Raw genomic sequence first — 18,638 nt, forward strand, 5'->3', positions numbered from 1 at the left:
AGACTAGTTAGGTTACACAACACTGCCCTGTGCATATTACACTCCAAGGCGCATATCGCATAGCACGCGCTAGTGCCTGTGCTATCTTGCGCTCTCCAATGAATCTGTCATTGCGCACAATGTATTGCATATTATATTTCACGCCCGGTTCATCTTATATCACACTTTTTGGTGCATAGTTTATACCATACACTATATCTAGTTTTCATTTTTAATCGTGCTCTCAGGACTATGTTCTATATAACACTGTGTTCACTTACCCTTTTCACGGGCATTACATTTTGCGATAGGGGGTGGAGGGTCAGGGGGTGTTTCTGCCAAGTGAGCCCGGAGTCACAGTCACAAACGTCCTCTTCTTCCTGAATAAAAGTGAGATTATGCTGCATACTTGTTCATATTTTAAGTAGTTCACACAGACACAATGTTTTAAAAACAATAAAGTTCCTAATACCCGCCTTCCCTGAACAGTTAGCTTGCTGCCCCATCCCCCTCCTCCCTATCCTCTGTTGTGTGAATCCATGGACTAGCCTCCTCCCTCCTGCTATGCATGGTCTGATGTGCTGCCACTGCCCTCAATTTAGTATGATGTACCAGTCCACTCCTCCTGCCCTCCATTGCCCAATTCTATGCCCCATCATTGACCTCCTGCTTAAACTCTGTGCTTAGCTTGCTGCCCCTATTCTCCTTCCCCCTGCCCTCCGATGTCTTTGTGCATGCCCCTGCTCCATCCTTTTTGCCCACCATGTCCCATGGACCTGCCACTCCTATCTACTCTGAGTGTTCTGTTGAGCTGCCACTCCCCTCCCACCTGCCTAGCATTGTCAGATGACTGTAACCTGTCCCTGCCACCTCCACCCTGCCTGTCCACATGCCATGCCCCTATCCTCTTCCTCCTGTCCTACATGGTCCATTGTACTGCCACACCCTTCTGCCCTCCCTGGTCTGTTGTGCTGCAACTGCTCCTCCTGCCTGCCCCGTGTGGTCTGTTGTGAGGCCCCTTCCCCTGAACTTTCTTGTCTGTGCACAGGTCCTGACCCTCCCTTCTATCCTCCATCGTCCTTTGTGCATGCCCCTGCACCCTCCTTCTTGCCCATCATAGCCATTGTGCTGCCACTAACCCTCCCACTTGCCATGCATGGTCTTCTGTGCTGCCATGCCCCCTCCCACCTTCCCTGTGTGGTCAGTTAGCTGCCCCTGACCCCCTCCCACCTTCCCTCCATGGTCTGTGTGTATGCCATCACAGTCTCGTTGTTGCTCTTCATGGTGTGTCTTGCTTCTAGTGCCCATCCTGCCTGACCTCCATGGCTATCTTGCTGCTCCCGCCCTGCCCCCTTGCCCCCAGCCCTCTGTTTACATGTGCAGACCCCTACTCCCTCCCTCCTGGCTTGTCTGTTCCATTGTAATGCCCCTGATCCGTCCCTCCTGCCCTTTATGGTCTGTTATGCTGCAGCTTTCTCTCCTGTCTGTCCATAATGGTCAGCCAGCTACCATTGCCTCTTGCCCCTCTGTTCTCTGTTGTCCATGTGCATGGTCCTGTCCCCTCCCTCTTGCCTTCTATGGATTGTTGTGCTGCACTCCCGTCCTGCATGCCCTGTGTGGTGTATTGTGCTGCTGCAAACCCTGATGCCTGCCCTGCAGGGTCAGTTTGGTGCACCTCTCCATGTCCCTCCTGTCCTCTGTTATCCAAGTCCATGTTCCTATCCCATTTCCTTCCATGATCCAATGTACCATACTTGCGAACATTTTGAACTTGGTAAGAGGGAGATTTTGAAAAAAAACTGGGGTATTGATTTTCCCCTTTGAGTTACATTGAAAAAGAGGAGATTGTAGACAGGAGACAGATCAAATAAAGCCCATTTGAGCTTAAAAACATTGGACGTTTCCTGGCTGAATCGGGTCTGTTGGCATGTATGGTTGTACTACCATTGCCTCTTCCTTCTGCCCACAATGGTCTATTACATTGCCACAGCCTCTCTTGCAAGTCCTGTATTGTTGGTTTGTTGCCCCTGCCCCCCTTTCCACTGCCCTCCATAGTCTGTTGTGCTTCCACGGCCCTTCCTGCCTGCTCAGTGTGGTTAAATTGTTGCCTTTGCACCCTCCTACATGCCTTCAATTTTCAGAGTCCGTGCCCCTGGCCTCTGCCTCTCAACAGTATCCTAATGAACAACTAGATTGCTAACATTCTATATTTATTACAAAAGTGTGGAACGCCTGACATCATCTTGATGTAATCAAAACTGTAATACCTTGAGCATTTCCTTTAGAAATTACATATATGAGAGGGTCTTATTGGCATCAAAATTATGGTTAGTGCTCTAAAAGACTAAAATAAGGACATATTTTCTGAGTTTTCAAATAGCGACAAAGCACTTTTAAATTATTTGTTATCTTTACGTTTTTTTATCCAGTTGACCACTTGATTAAATGTTGCACTTAGGGGAGAGGACGTGGTGTTACTTCCAGAACTGCAGACTATGCAACTGGGGAACCAGGTTGAAGTTTCTGCTTCAGCTCGACATTCTGTGATTCTGGTCAAATCACTTAGTCTCCCCATGTCTACAACCAAAATGAATTTGTTCTTGTGTGATGTAACCAATGCTCATGTAAAGCACTCCAATACCTGACAAGTCTGCACTATATAACACTGCAAAAACACAAAATAATAAGTGTTTTGCACACTTCTGTCATTGGGCTATATTTGGGCGACATCTGGGTGATTTTGGGCTACATTTGGGCTCTTTTGTCTCCGGTGGCCATCTTGGGAGATTTATTTGTTATGAAGTTTCCTAATTTCCTCATGTACTGCAGTCTCCTCAGTAGGAAATGCTTTTCAGTTTTTTACTTTGATTCCATCATGAAGGTATTCAGATATGTCACACATTTGCCATAAATTCTGAATGTTAGCACTCTAGTTGCTCATTAGATCACTGTAGTAAAACTACTGTTCACCATGGAAGTCTGCTTCTGGTATTAAAAGTGCATGTTTCAGTGTGCATGTCAGAATATTTTAATGAAATAGAAGAGGATTTGAGAAGTCACTCAAAATGTGCCCTCATTTTCTTTCTTCAGCATTAATCATAATTTGTATGGCAAAATTGTGTTCCTTTTTAAATTAAATGTTTTAAGTGTTACCAGTTTATTCCAATCAAGATGGCTTCAGGTGTGCCATACTTTTGTCATAATGAAGACAGTAAGCGCTCTAGCTGTTTTTAAGAACATTCTGGGACATTCTGTCATTGGGCTATACTTGGGCTACATCTGGGTGATATTTGGGCTCTTTTGTCTCTGGTGGCCATCTTGAGAGACTTATTTGTTATGAAGTTTCCTAATTTCCTCATTTACTGCAGTCTCCTCAGTAGGAAATACTTTCAGTTTTTTACTTTGATTCCATCAAGAAGGCATTCAGAGGTGTCACACATTTGCCATAAATTCAGAATGTTAGCACTCTTTTTGCTCATTAGATCACTGTAGTAAAGCTACTGCTCACCAGGGAAAACTGCTGCTGGTATTGAAAGTGAATGTTTCAGTCTGCATGTCAGAATTTTTTAATGAAATAGAAGAGGATTTGAGAAGTCACTCAAAATGTGCCCTAATTTTTCTTTCTGCAGCCCTAATCATACTTTTTATGGAAAAATGAACCCCCTCATTTTTTTCCTTTTTAAATTAAATGTTTTAAGAGTTACCACTTTAATCCAAGCAAGATGGCTTCAGGTGTGCCATACGTTTATCATAAGTAGGACTGTTAGCGCTCTAGTAGTTCTTTGGAACACTCTGGGAAGCTGCAGTAGAACACAAAGGAATCAGCTGACAGTCTCTGCCCTTGTTGGATGTACATGTTTTACTGAGAATGTCAGACTTCATTCTCACATGACTGAGAAAGATACTGTGAATTTACAGAAAATAAGCTCTCAGTTTAGCTTATAGATCACCTTCCAAACCTCTGTGGTAAAAGCATGAGAAAATATTTTTCTCTCAATCATGATATCCCAGCAGAAGGCTTTTTCACATGGTGAAATCACCTTAGAACATACCACAATTCCTAAAATGAGTATGGTACCATCAACAAATGATTTATAATGTAACTAAAGTCTTAAAACCTTCTATTAACTGCAATGCTTTTTAATGAGGTGCTATCATGTATATTGGTCCCAAGATGGCTGCCAACACTTCTTGGATGAAGTGCTGACAGCCAATCAGATCTCAGGATGAGATGTGTGGTTAGGCTCCGCCCACATATATATGCTTTTAAATGCTATTTTCTCAAGAAATACTGAACAGATTTACACCAGACCTGCAAAAGGCACTTCCTTGACCTTATGGCTACCTCTTTGCTAAATTTCAAGTAATTCTGTTCAGCCGTTCGGGCTGTAGCTGTGTCTAAAGGTCCTATGGAAAAATGCATGGGGAAAACGCGTTTTGGGACCCCCCTTTTTTCTGGGCCCTGCTTGACGAATCACCCCGAGACTTTCAGGGTAGGAGCTGAACGGAGCGCCCCATTAGTTTTGTAAATTTCGCAAGGATTCGTCAACCGGCGCCAAAGTTATTCAAAATAGAATTTTGAGATTTCCTATGGAAACTAGGTTGTAACTATAACTATCTACTGGCGACCGCCAGTAGATAATATATATTACCTACTGGTAGTCGCCAGTAGGTAGTTATAGTTAGGACCTATTTTCCATAGGAAATCCGCAACATTCTATTTGTAATAACGTTGGCGTCGATTGATGAATCTTCGCGAAATTTTCCAAACTTTTGGCCAGCTCCGCTCCGCTCCTATCCTGAAAATTTCACGGAGATGCGTCAAGCGGGGGCCGAGAAAAAAGGGGGGTCCCAAAACGCGTTTTCCCCATGCATTTTCCCATAGGACCTGTTGACGCAGCTACAGCCCGAAGTGCTGAACGGAATTACACCAAATTTGGCAAAGTGGTAGTCCTTAGTTCAGACTCGTGCCTTTTGCTTAAATTGTGTAAATCCGTTCAGCAGTTCCTGAGGGAATCTAAAGTAAAATCACATATATATCTGGGCGGAGCCTAACCACACATCTCATCGTGAGATCTGATTGGCTGTCAGCACTTCATCCAAGAAGTGTTGGCAGCCATCTTGGGACCAATATACATGATAGCACCTCATTAAAAAGCATTGCAGTTAATAGAAGGTTTTAAGACTTTAGTTACATTATAAATCATTTGTTGATGGTACCATACTCATTTTAGGAATTGTGGTGTGTATTAAGGTGATTTTACCATGTGAAAAAGCCTTCTGCTGTGATATCATGAATCATATTTGAGAGAAAACTATTTTCTCATGCTTTTCCCACAGAGGTTTGGAAGGTGATCTATAAGCTAAACTGAGAGCATATTTTCTGTAAATTCACATTATCTTTCTCAGTCATGTGAGAATGAAGTCTGACATTCTCAGTAAAACATGTACATCCAACAAGGGCAGAGACTGTCAGTTGATTCCTTTGTGTTCTACTGCAGCTTCCCAGAGTGTTCTAAAGAACAACTAGAGCGCTAACAGTCCTACTTATGACAAAAGTGCTAACATTCTGAATTTATGGCAAATGTGTGACACATCTGAATGCCTTCTTGATGGAATCAAAGTAAAAAACTGAAAGTATTTCCTACTGAGGAGACTGTAGTAAATGAGGAAATTAGGAAACATCATAACAAATAAGTCTCCCAAAATGGCCACCAGAGACAAAAGAGCCCAAATGTAGCCCAGATATCACCCAGATGTAGCCCAAGTATAGCCAAATTACAGAATGTCCCAGAGTGTTCTAACGAACAACTAGAGCGCTAACAGTCTTACTTATGACAAAAGTATGGCACACCTGAAGCCATCTTGATTGGAATAAAGTGGTAACACTTAAAACATTTAATTTACAAAGGAACAAAATGAGGGGGTTCATTTTGATATAGAAATTATGATTAGTGCTGCAGAAAGAAAAATTAGGGCACATTTTGACTTCTCAAATCCTCTTCTATTTCATAAAAAAATTCTGACATGCAGACTGAAACATGCACTTTGAATACCAGCAGCAGACTTCCCTGGTGAGCAGTAGCTTTACTACAGTGATCTAATGAGCAACTAGAGTGCTAACATTCAGAATTTATGGCAAATGTGTGACACATCTGAATGCCTTCTTGATGGAACCAAAGTAAAAAACTGAAAGTATTTCCTACTGAGGAGACTGCAGGAAATTAGGAAACTTCATAACAAATAAGTCTCCCAAGATGGCCACCAGAGACAAAAGAGCCCAAATGTAGCCCAGATATCACCCAGATGTAGCCCAAGTATAGCCCAATGACAGAAGGCCCCAGAGTGTTCTAACGAACAACTAGAGCACTAACAGTCTTACTTATGACAAAAGTATGGCACACCTGAAGCCATCTTGATTGGAAAAAAGTGGTAACACTTAAAACATTTAATTTACAAAGGAACAAAATGAGGGGGTTCATTTTGCCATAGAAATTATGATTAGTGCTGCAGAAAGAAAAATTAGGGCACATTTTGACTTCTCAAATCCTCTTCTATTTCATAAAAAAAATTCTGACATGCAGACTGAAACATGCACTTTGAATACCAGCAGCAGACTTCCCTGGTGAGCAGTAGATTTACTACAGTGATCTAATGAGCAACTAGAGTGCTAACATTCAGAATTTATGGCAAATGTGTGACACATCTGAATGCCTTCTTGATGGAACCAAAGTAAAAAACTGAAAGTTTTTCCTACTGAGGAGACTGCAGGAAATTAGGAAACTTCATAACAAATAAATCTCCCAAGATGGCCACCAGAGACAAAAGAGCCCAAATGTAGCCCAAATATCACCCAGATGTAGCCCAAGTATAGCCCAATGACAGAATGTCCCAGAGTGTTCTAACGAACAACTAGAGCGCTAACAGTCTTACTTATGACAAAAGTATGGCACACCTAAAGCCATCTTGATTGGAATAAAGTGGTAACACTTAAAACATTTAATTTACAAAGGAACAAAATGAGGGGGTTCATTTTGCCATAGAAATTATGATCAAGCTGACAGAGTTTTTTGAATACCTAAATAGTAATGAGCCTAACATTCAGTTCACGTTTGAACATAGCAAGAATAACATTTCCTTCTTGGATGTCGAATTTTATATAAGAGAGAACCACATTCAGAGTAGACTCTACCGCAAAAAGATAGTGTGCAACTCTCTACTGCATGCTTTTAGTGCACATTACTCCCACCAAATTCGCTCAATTCCTTATGGCGAACTGAGACAGAATTGTAGCTTTGACCCAGTTTGAAGAATGCAAGAAGGGTGGGTTTGAGAGTAGGGGTTATAACAAGAAGACAATGATGAAAGCTGAACAACGAATTGAAAAAATCAAACGGAAAGACACATTGAGGGAACGGACAGGACCTGTCAGGACTGATGACAAAATAAGGATTCTCACGGGATTTAATAACTGGCCTGGGGTGCTGATGCGAAGCCTGAACAGACATTGGCACCTGCTAAGAGCTGACAAATCCCTTAGCAATTTTGTCACTGACAGACCCAACATCACTTATAGACAGGGGGTGTCTCTCAGGAACATACTTAGCCCGAGTTACCCCAGAGTAGAGATCCGAGATAATTGGATGAGCAGACACACAAAGGGCTTCTTTGGTTGTGGACACTGTAGTGCTTGCAAATGGGCTTGTAGCAAGAAGACTCACATTTTGGGACCAGGGGAATAGGACTTACAAGATTCTGGCCAACATTAACTGCCATACCAAATTCGTTGTTTAGGACGTAGAATGTAATTGCAACAAGAGATATATTGGCAGCACGATAAGGACGTTACGCGGGAAAATTGGTGAACACATGCAAGCAGTGAAGCAAGGTGACATGAGATATCATCTTGCCGCACACATGGCACTGTGTTCCACTCAAACCATGAACAAATGTTTTGAGTTCTATGGGATTGAACATGTACCCCGTAATCCTAGAGGTGGGAACAGGGAATTGACCCTACGTAGGAGGGAGGCCCTGTGGATCAAAAGATTGCAGAGTACTGAGACTGGATTAAATCTTGACCAGGAACTTCATTATTTCCTGGGGAAATAAGATGCTGAGGTTTGCCACATGATTCAATGAACCTCTAATGTTGATCTGACATAAGGGCAATGATGTGAGTGGTTTAATTTGCCTGTACATCAGATATTAATTATCCTTCCTGGTTTTTGGAAGTTGTAACTCATCGTACAACATGTATACAATTTTTGATGTTAGATATGATGTTAATTAATTTTATAGACTAACTTTTGATCGACCTAAGGGGATGGAGAGAGATTTCTTATAATAATTAAGCCCTCACTTATAGTGCACTCACTTCTAGAATTATGTATTTCATTAGTGCCACAACTATTACCTTAATCATGAGATATCACATGTTAACTTATTATCCTCACAAAGCTCCACGAACCCATGATATTGTAAACATGGCCCATTGCGTATTACCTAGCAGTTGCGAGATCTTAATAGTACATTTGCACATTGGAGCCATTCGTAGTCTAAGATGGCTGCCGCGTTTGAGGGATTAGACTGTAGTCCTACGACTGTGTTTACTATGTGGTGTAGTGGTTATGGTGACGTCAGTGAGGAGGGGCTTTTTGCATATAAGCGGGTTGGTTTCTTGAAAACTCGTGTTACTGTACTCGGCATCACATGAGTGGCGGGGTCCTGTGCGTTTGATTTGGATTTTAAGGTAATGTAATGAGAATGAGTTTATTACGTATTGGCTATGTGGTATTTGGATGCTGTGTGTCCTGATATACTTATGTGAGTTCAATAGCAGAGGGTAGCCTATGGTCAGTGGAGTTTGTACGGGCTGCTTCCTAAAGAGGGCTTATAGGCACCTCATCTTCATGCACCACACTCGTTTATGTGATTTGAGAGGGTGGCGATATTATTTTCTCATGGACAATATCACAGTGAGAATTCTGGCAATTTTGGCTTTTAGTTGTTTCTTTCACTAGTATGGGTTGTGGACATTTAACAATTTCTGAAAAAAGTTAAGAGGATGCGTTAAGTTAGGATCTCGTAAATGGGACATATGAATAATGAATGGATTAGGATTGGCACAATATATGCCTGAGATAGTGTTTGTGAATAAATTGACATATAATGGTAGTGTCACGGAGACAGTCATTGAGTTATCCCGGATTTTGATTTTCTTACAGCCTTTGCTAACGGGACATATCAGGATCCCTTGATATTTAGAAAAAGTATTTGAGGACGCTGCTACGACAGAAACCCTTTGTGGGTTGGAAGTATCACCACAAATCGAGTAGGTATCTTGTGGATTTTCACTAAGAATTTTTTTTTTAAAGTGCAATGTTTTGGTAGTAGTAATGCTGAGTTGCGACATATATTTCATTATTTACAGAGGTTTTACTACAGAGAAGACATAGGTATTTATGGCGCCTTCACATATCCTGGGCTAGATATGGGTTACCCAATAATCTTTTCACCGACACGTCAGTGAATATCTTTCGTTAGTCGTATATACTTCATTCGTTTGTTTAGATTTACTTTCACCATGTCCACTGACCTACATGATCTTTTATTAATCACATTTGGTGGTTTGTTATGCGCACTTGAATTCACAGTGTCAGATGGTTTTCTTTTCTCCATCTTTCTTTTGGCAATAGATTAATTCTTTTGCCCCCCCCCCCCTCCTTTTTGCTTATTGGCTTTGTGATATCCCTGTAGCTTGCTTTGTAATTCCATCTTGTGCATGTTAATTGAGTTTTCTGTAGTGACTCTTTGGATAGTGATTGACTCAGTGAAATAAGATGGAATAATTGGAAGTAGCCGAGGTGTAGCATATGATGAATGCTTTATTGATCAGATGATAAGTATCAAGGGGGGCCCCACCAGGAGCAGCCCACTTGCTGCTCAGCCCGTCCTCAACTGATTCTCCCACTCAGGCATTCCAACACTGCATTCTAACCATGCACCAACTTTCCACTCTGGCTGAGCAGCAAGACCTACAATACTCGCCTACTACATCACCTTCCCCCTTTTAACAAAAACAAAAGAATTTTATAAGTACACTACAATATTAATCAACATGGGGTAAAATTGCTAACAATCCATCTAAATGAAAAAGACATGCAATAATTCATAAAAAAAAATACATTGCATTAATCAAGAGCAAAAGACATAGCATGCCTCATCCCCATTAACGGAGCAAATGCAGGATAGAAATAGCAAATGGTAGAACAAAGGTAGGACAGATCAAGCAATCCATAAGAATATAAGGAAAGACTGTGAAGAAAAAATATATTAAGAAGGATGAAAACAGCACCCTGTTGAACTATAAAATAAGTCCAACGTGACAGAAAAAGGTGTGGAAACATGTACCAGAACCAACAAAAGAAGTGAAACCCACACACAGCCACACAATTAAAGAAGCCGTAGATTCTACACACAGTGGATGAATAAATCCAGTAAAGTAAAGGAAAAGAAGTAGAAACACAGCAGGTGATATCTGCTCTACAAGTGAGTATCACAAAGCCAGTAGGCTTACAAACTGTATACCTGAAATCACCGTATACATGACTAAATGGCAACCCCTTAACTAAACATGCGAAGAAAACACTGTGAGCGATACACAATAATAGGTGAGAAATCCACGTAGCGGTGGAAAACCACATAGCCGAAGGCTATTACAGTGTGTACCTTAATAAATTAAATTATAATCATGCAGTTAAATTAAATAACATACAGTAATAATTTATGTGACATTTCCAAGTACAAGTGAAATGACACTGGCAATGCATGCGTACCATGAAAATTCTGTTACTGGCTGAATTTAGAAGGCAATCTATACATAAACGTAAACTAATGAAAATTCCCATTAGGAAACTTGTAACAGATTAATTAGCTAAGGGAAAAATTCCACGTTATGAACCAGTGCATACTTCAATAATGAAAATTATTTCTATGCAGATGACTAAAACACTATACAGTAATAACGTATGTGACATATCCACGTACAAGTGAAATGACACAGCAATATATGCATACCATAGAAATTCTGTTACTGGCTGTAGTAGGCTATATATAAACCTAAACTAATGAACATTCCCATCTGGAACTTGTAACAGATAAATTACCTAAGAGGAAAATTACACGTTGTGAACCAACAAACTTTGTTGGCAATGCATACCTCAAATAATGAAACATTTTGTCACAGACTGCAGGTTATTCACTCGTATACCTAAACTAATACAAAAAAATTCCTTCAGGAAACATGTAACAGATCAATAAGAAGAAAGATATACGAAACCCTTGTCCATAAAGGCTGCTATGTCAACGAAATGGAAAAACATATTGCAGCAATTTTAACATAAATAACTCTTCTATTCTTTTTTTTTTTTTAAATAATTAATTCTGTTACTGGCTGAATTTAGAAGGCAATCTATACATAAACGTAAACTAATGAAAATTCCCATTAGGAAACTTGTAACAGATTAATTAGCTAAGGGAAAAATTCCACGTTATGAACCAGTGCATACTTCAATAATGAAAATTATTTCTATGCAGATGACTAAAACACTATACAGTAATAACGTATGTGACATATCCACGTACAAGTGAAATGACACAGCAATATATGCATACCATAGAAATTCTGTTACTGGCTGTAGTAGGCTATATATAAACCTAAACTAATGAACATTCCAATCTGGAACTTGTAACAGATAAATTACCTAAGAGGAAAATTACACGTTGTGAACCAACAAACTTTGTTGGCAATGCATACCTCAAATAATGAAACATTTTGTCACAGACTGCAGGTTATTCACTCGTATACCTAAACTAATACAAAAAAATTCCTTCAGGAAACATGTAACAGATCAATAAGAAGAAAGATATACGAAACCCTTGTCCATAAAGGCTGCTATGTCAACGAAATGGAAAAACATATTGCAGCAATTTTAACATAAATAACTCTTCTATTCTTTTTTTTTTTTTTAAATAAAATAAATATGTCACACGAATGAATGAATGGTTGAATGAACTTTTTTAGATGGCCTGGGAGCTAATGATAATAACAACACCAATACTAGAAAGAATAACATTTTTCCTTAGAGGATTAGCCGATGACCAGTACATCAATGTAATGATGAATATTAATTCATTACAGAAGTACGAATTAGGCGTTCTTCTGAAGGGACGAAACGTTGCTCCAGATGGATATAGTTGCTTGCAGAAAATAAGCGAGACTGGCCATATCCTGAAATTTGCATTGGGTATCCTAGGTGATTTATGAAATCATTTCACCTCCATGCTGTGACACAACTAGATCTTGGCAACAAAAAGGCGTCACTCACCAGAGCATTTGAGCAGGCAGGTCTTTGAATGTCCTAGTGCTGCACCGAAAAAAACTTTATTGTCCCCCAAAACGGAAAACAATCGTGGCAGAAACAGCGCTACTGGGTGAACACTGGAAGAAAACGTGGCTAAAATGTAGAGCTCCGGTGGAAACACAATATGGCGGCACGCTTCTTGACGCTGGCCCGGGTGGCTCACGGTGAGACAGTGCACACAGGCGTCCAGGAGCAGCTCTGATCATAATAGAAAAAGAAACGCCTTGCGAGGAGACGCAGGTGAGCTCGAGCGCACGAAGTATAGCTCGTGCTAAATTTAAACTGAGACGGCGGTTGAACAGCCTTAGGGAGCTCCACAGCGATCAGTAAAAATAAAACAGCTAACTAAAGTACTCACGGTCAACGCTGGGAAAACCCAAAAAAACAACTTCAAAAGTGCTCAAACTGCATACACAGACGAACTGCTCACCCGGGTGTTAAACCACAGCAAACTAAATTAGGCAGTCACACTCCTCGAATCGATCAAACAGTACTTGTACAAGGAGTAGGGGGATACATTTTCAGGCGAATTAAAGTTCTTTTTACTTCCAGTAGGTGGCAGCGTCCATCTATTCACTCCTGCAAGTGACAAATAAATTACAAAGCCCTCTGACCTGTCAAAACGTAGAGATCGTTTTCATGCCTGCCAGTTCTCTCTACCAGTTGAACTCTCCTAGAGCTCCGGTTTTCGATATCTGTTGAATTCTCCTCAGATAGCTCTCATACCGATCCTGGTTTGACGGGAGAGTGACTGATAACCCAGGAACTGGCAAACTGCAGGTGAGGAAGGTAGCAGGAAGAGTCACGAGTCCTGACACATTTCAGCGGGCGACCGATGTTGGTCACTGGTGGGGCCCCTGGTGTCAGGTTTTTAAGAATGTAGATTACCGTTTCAAGATAGGTGCTTTACCTTAGGTAATTTCAGTTTTCTGTTTCCGTCTGTTAAGGCAGCACAGGCAGGTTCTTCCGGATCGTCGCCAGATGAAATAAGATGGAATAATTGGAAGTAGCCGAGGTGTAGCATATGATGAATGCTTTATTGATCAGATGATAAATATCAAGGGGGGCCCCACCAGGAGCAGCCCACTTGCTGCTCAGCGCGTCCTCAACTGATTCTCCCACTCAGGCATTCCAACACTGCATTCGAACCATGCACCAACATTCCACTCTGGCTGAGCAGCAAGACCTACAATACTCGCCTACTACACTCAGTCAAGGGACTACTGTTGTTATGGGTATGATGACAATTCCTTATGCCCGCCCTTCCCAGTAGTAAGTGCCATGATATTGGTAGTTCTGAGTATCGCAGACTATTAAATACAATAATAAGAAGCATTGTTAGCACTTTACCAAGATAGAAACAGCATGTTTTATTTGGTGTATTACAATGTTACACAAATGGTTAAAAAACCCAAAGAGACACGTGACAAGATCAGAACAAACAGTTATGAGTATTCAAAATCATTAGTAATCTTCCTGCACATGGTATTAGCTCAGAAAACGTGTAAATAATGAGTATGATGATAAATCTGCTCACTGGCAGTCTCTTGCACGTGTGATCTGTCAAACATGAGGACACGAGTATGCTAATGCATACACGTGACGTGCATCAAGAGTATTTAAATCCACTCCAGCATGTTCTCCCTGCTTAGCGTCGTTGCTATTCTGCACTCACCTGTCTTCCCGTTAGCCGGCAAGAGGCGTTTTCCTGGTTCCAGTCTCTGCCCTTGTCAGCTTGATCTGCGTCCCTTGACTCCTCTCCAGTTCCAGAGAATTCCTTCCGGTCTTTGGAGCTCCAGTACCGAGAATCCTAGAAAGAAAGCACAGGAGAAAATAGTGAGAAAAACTGAACAAACTCAAAAACCCAGGTAACCTGAATCATCTTCATGTAGTCGGTGAGTTAAACCGTTTCTTATTGACAAAGAATGTGAGCAAGGCGCCATCTTGTGGCTAAATACAAGACATCTTTTGGAACAAAAACATTTTGGGCTCATCTAAGAAGTTTGCGGTGCTTGTAAACTGTAAAGACTCTAAAACTGGACACAGGAAACTATTGTCATTGGAGCTTAGTTTTGTCATGAAAGAAAACTCAGAGATTGCAGCTCACTATTATTGCCTAATTGTTTTGTGGGTTTTATTTTATGCTTTTACTTATTTAATGTGTATTACAGAGACAAAGTAATGTGGCCTTTTAAAGAGAAAAGCACAGGCAAAGAGTCGCAAATAAGGAAATGGTGAATACAAAGTGTTACACACAGAGATTCTCCCTCATTTGAATATAATTTGCACATAATTAATGCACCAAGAACATCGGTCCTTATCAGAAGTTTAAGGCATCCATATTTGGTACTCCAAGTCCCAAGACCCATCCCAACATTCCTAGAGGAGCATTCAGAGTTATCGAAGACATGGTACCTGTGCCAGTCTTGTGCTTTCTCTCTCTCTCTTTCCCCAATCCCCCTTTCCCCCTGGGCACTTCCAGTGTGTTATCATAGTATTCTGCCTTTCTGTCAGTTCCCAGAGGATTTGGGGAATATACGTCGTCAAGGAAGAGCATTTGGGAACAGAGGTGAGTGGCTTGACGTAACAGAATGCTAAGCCACACAATTTCCTCTGCTCTCTTTGACGACCAGTCAGCATGGATCTCTCTGAAGATGCCACATTGTTAACCAAGATAATTCGGAACCTAAATTTAGAAATGCAAAATTTAAAACATGAAAATCAAACCCTGAGAGAGGAACTAGACAAGAGTAAATCTGATGTCACTCAATGGAGAGAAACAAAGCCATTGGAGTCTTGTCCGGTATTAGCTCCTCCCAAATTTGGTCCAACCACCTTCGCCCCTCACTCAACACCTTCCCAACGTCCTGAACAAAATCTACAAGTAACAGTTGTAACTCCAAACCCAGTTCCTTTAGCCAATCCTGAGCGTTTCACAGGGGACAGTTCTGCATTTTCTTTGTAAACCCCAAATCTTTAATACTGAAAACGCAAAAACAGCCTTTGTGATTTCATATTTGGGTGGTGTAGCTGCAGACTGGCCCATACCCGTCATTGAAACTAATGACCCTCTTTTACATAATTTTAATGCATTTAAACAGGCTATGACACGACTGTTCGCACGTCATGTTTTTATCCAATCAAGTGACAATGAGCTTCTAAATTAGCGTCAGGGTCCAAGGATCTCCTTACTTATATAACCACCTTCAATCGTCTCTTGTCTGAGACACACTGGCCTGAAGAAAAACGTACATCTTTGTTTTATATAGGGCTTAGGGATGATTTAAAAGATTAATTAGCCAAGATTGTAGATCTTCCCGTGGATTACGCAGAATTCTTAGACCTAGTGGTAAAACTTGATCATAGATTAGGAGAGCACAAAAGTGAAAGACCTCGTGAGGAGACTAGAGTGATCATGCTAAAAACTGAAAAGAACCTATGCAGATAGGAGGGGTAAACGGTCCTTTATCTTTTGAAGAGAAAGAACAACGTTGTAAGGAAAATCTCTGTATTGTGGTAAAGCAGGGCACTTTGCTAGAGAATGCATGGTCAAGCCAAAAAAGAAAAAAGTAGTAGCCAACCTAACCACAGCGCAATCAGAGCCGGAAAACTGAGGTTCTTGAAGGGTGGCGAGATCGTCCTTTCAAAAAAAAGAGAGCTAGAGGTCTCACAATATGCCACGAACGTTGTAAATCACATGCCACAACATATGACTATTAGAGTTACTATCATCATTTCTTCTCAACAAAGACATTGTCTGTCAATGTTATTAGACTCAAGTGCCACAGGCAATTTTTTTGATTTAAGCGTAGCCCATAAGTTAGGAATTTCACGAATAACCAAAGCAGAACCTGAACCTGTAAGAGCTGTAGATGGTTCTGCTCTCTCATCAGGACTCATTAGTTTTCACACTGCACCTTTAAACTTGGTGTGTGAAAACGGTCACACTGAACAGACTGTTTTCGATCTCATTGATACTCCAACATTTGGAGTAATACTTGGTATACGCTGGTTGGAATTACACAACCCAAAGATTGATTGGCTCAAAAGGACTGTTAGTTTAGATTCCGCATTTTGTAAAACACATTGTTATCAGGAAGCACAAGACCCCATTTTTCCTTTACAATGTGCAAGCACACTAGGGACAGGCCCGTCCTCATTACCAAAAGAATACCTAGACTTTGCAGATGTCTTTGACCCTGTGCAAGCCACACAGTTATCACCCCATAGGGTGTATGATTGTAGAATTGACCTAATTCCCATAGTTGCATTAGCATGTAGTAGAATCTACGCACTCACGGAACCTGAGACAGAATATTTAAAGAAATATCTGGAAGAATTATTAGAGATTGGCTTCATTAGACCTTCAACTTCTCCTATCTCTACTCCTCTTTTCTTCGTAGCAAAAAAATCTGGCGATCTCAGGGCTTGCAAAGATTATCGCGCAATCAATAAAGCTATAATTAAAAATCGTTACCCTTTGCCATTGATCCCAGTCCTGTTATATCAAGTGAAAGGGTCCATTATATATACTAAATTGGACCTTAGAGGAGCATATCACTTGATACGTGTTAAGGAAGGCGATGAATGGAAGACCGCCTTCCGCACCAAATTCGGTCTTTTCGAATATACTGTCATGCCGTTTTGGATTATGCAATGCTCCGGCGGCATTCCAGTATTTCATAAATGATGTTCTTCATGATTTCTTGGACATCTGTGTGATAGTTTACATAGATGATATATTAATCTTTTCAAAAACAGAGGAAGAACACATCTATCATGTGCAATCCATTCTACAGAGACTCAGAGAACATTCACTATATGCCAAAATGGAAAAATGTGTCTTCCACGCAAGATCAGTAGAGTTTCTTGGATATTTACTATCCCCAGAAGGAATTAAGATGGATCCAAAAAAGGTGGAAGCAATTATAAATTGGCCATTCCCGACGTCTGTAAAAGAGGTTCAGCGAGTCCTTGGATTTGCAAATTTTTATAGACGATTCATTGCAAATTTTTCTAGGATTGTTTCACCCATCACGCAATTATTAAAAAAAGGCCAGTCATTCCAATGGACAGAAAATGCAGAGAAAGCCTTTCAGGAATTAAAATCTGCTTTTACAACAGCACCAATCCTCTCTCACCCAGATCCTGACCAATATTTTTTGTGGAGGCCGATGCTACCCAAACAGCACTAGGAGGAGTCTTGTTACAAAAGATGCCTAACACAGGTCATCTACATCCATTAGCTTATCATTCTCGCAAACTGCTTCCAGCAGACCAAAATTATACCATTGCAGAACGTGAACTCCTCGCCATAAAAGCTGTGCTCACTGAATGGAGACATCACCTCCTAGGAGCCAAACACACCATGACAATATTTTCAGATCATAAAAATCTACAGTTTTTTACTTCAGTAACGGCTCTCACTCCCCGTCAAATGAGATGGTTACACTTTTTTAGTGAATTTGAATTTTTTATAACTTACCGCCCAGGACAGAAACAGATACTATCCAACACTTTGCCCCGATTAAATGAAGGAGAAAATAAAGATAGATGAATTTCTTCACAAAGTATTATACCCGCTAGCAAAATCATAGCTTTAACACAATCGATGCCTTTCTGGAGGACGTTAAAAAGGCATCTCAAGCTATGGACAGTACAAAATGGTTACAAAACCCACAGAACTCAAAAAAGGATGGATATCTTTTTCATAATAACAAATTATTCATACCACTGAATTCACAAAGACAACAAATTCTAACCTGGCACCACGATTCAGCTATGGCTGGGCATCTAGGTACACAAAAAACCCAGGAATTATGTAAGCGAAATTTCTGGTGGTAAAACATCCAAAAAGATGTGCTAGACTATGTTAAAACATGTCCTACTTATGCTCGCAATAAATCACAACACATAGCCCCAGCAGGACTATTACACCCTTTACCGGTTCCAACAATACCTTGGCATACCATTAGCGTCGATTTTATTACTAACTTGCCAAAATCACATAACTATACCACCATAGTAATAGTTGTAGACTTGCTCTAAAAAATGAGTCATTTCATTCCTTTAAAGAAATTGCCCACAGCAATGGAATTTCAGTGACATCTTTCTCCAGCACATAGGTAAATTACATGGCCTTCCGAGTAAAATCATTTCTGACCGAGGCCCCCAATTCACCTCAAAATTTTGGAAAACATGTTCACAACTAGGAATTGAAGTGGCGCTGTCCTC

At 40.7% G+C, this 18,638-nt stretch overlaps 1 protein-coding gene and 1 long non-coding RNA gene across 2 annotated transcripts in view; one reads left to right on the forward strand and one right to left on the reverse strand.

The window, feature by feature from the left end:
• The window catches only part of LOC146862576 (uncharacterized), a 276,686-nt gene that overhangs the window by 256,680 nt on the left and 1,368 nt on the right, over positions 1-18,638 (reverse strand). The window contains exon 2 of the long non-coding RNA XR_014978153.1: positions 14,080-14,214. This is a non-coding gene — a long non-coding RNA (uncharacterized LOC146862576). The remainder of the gene's footprint in view (positions 1-14,079; positions 14,215-18,638) is intronic.
• MSMO1 (methylsterol monooxygenase 1) overlaps positions 14,176-18,638 on the forward strand; it is a 116,566-nt gene continuing 112,103 nt past the window's right edge. The window contains exon 1 of the mRNA XM_085641787.1: positions 14,176-14,299. The gene's annotated coding sequence lies outside the window, so the exon portion shown is untranslated. The remainder of the gene's footprint in view (positions 14,300-18,638) is intronic.

Source organism: Triturus cristatus, chromosome 2_2, assembly GCF_964204655.1.
Source record: "Triturus cristatus chromosome 2_2, aTriCri1.1, whole genome shotgun sequence".
Taxonomy (NCBI): Eukaryota; Metazoa; Chordata; class Amphibia; order Caudata; family Salamandridae; genus Triturus; species Triturus cristatus.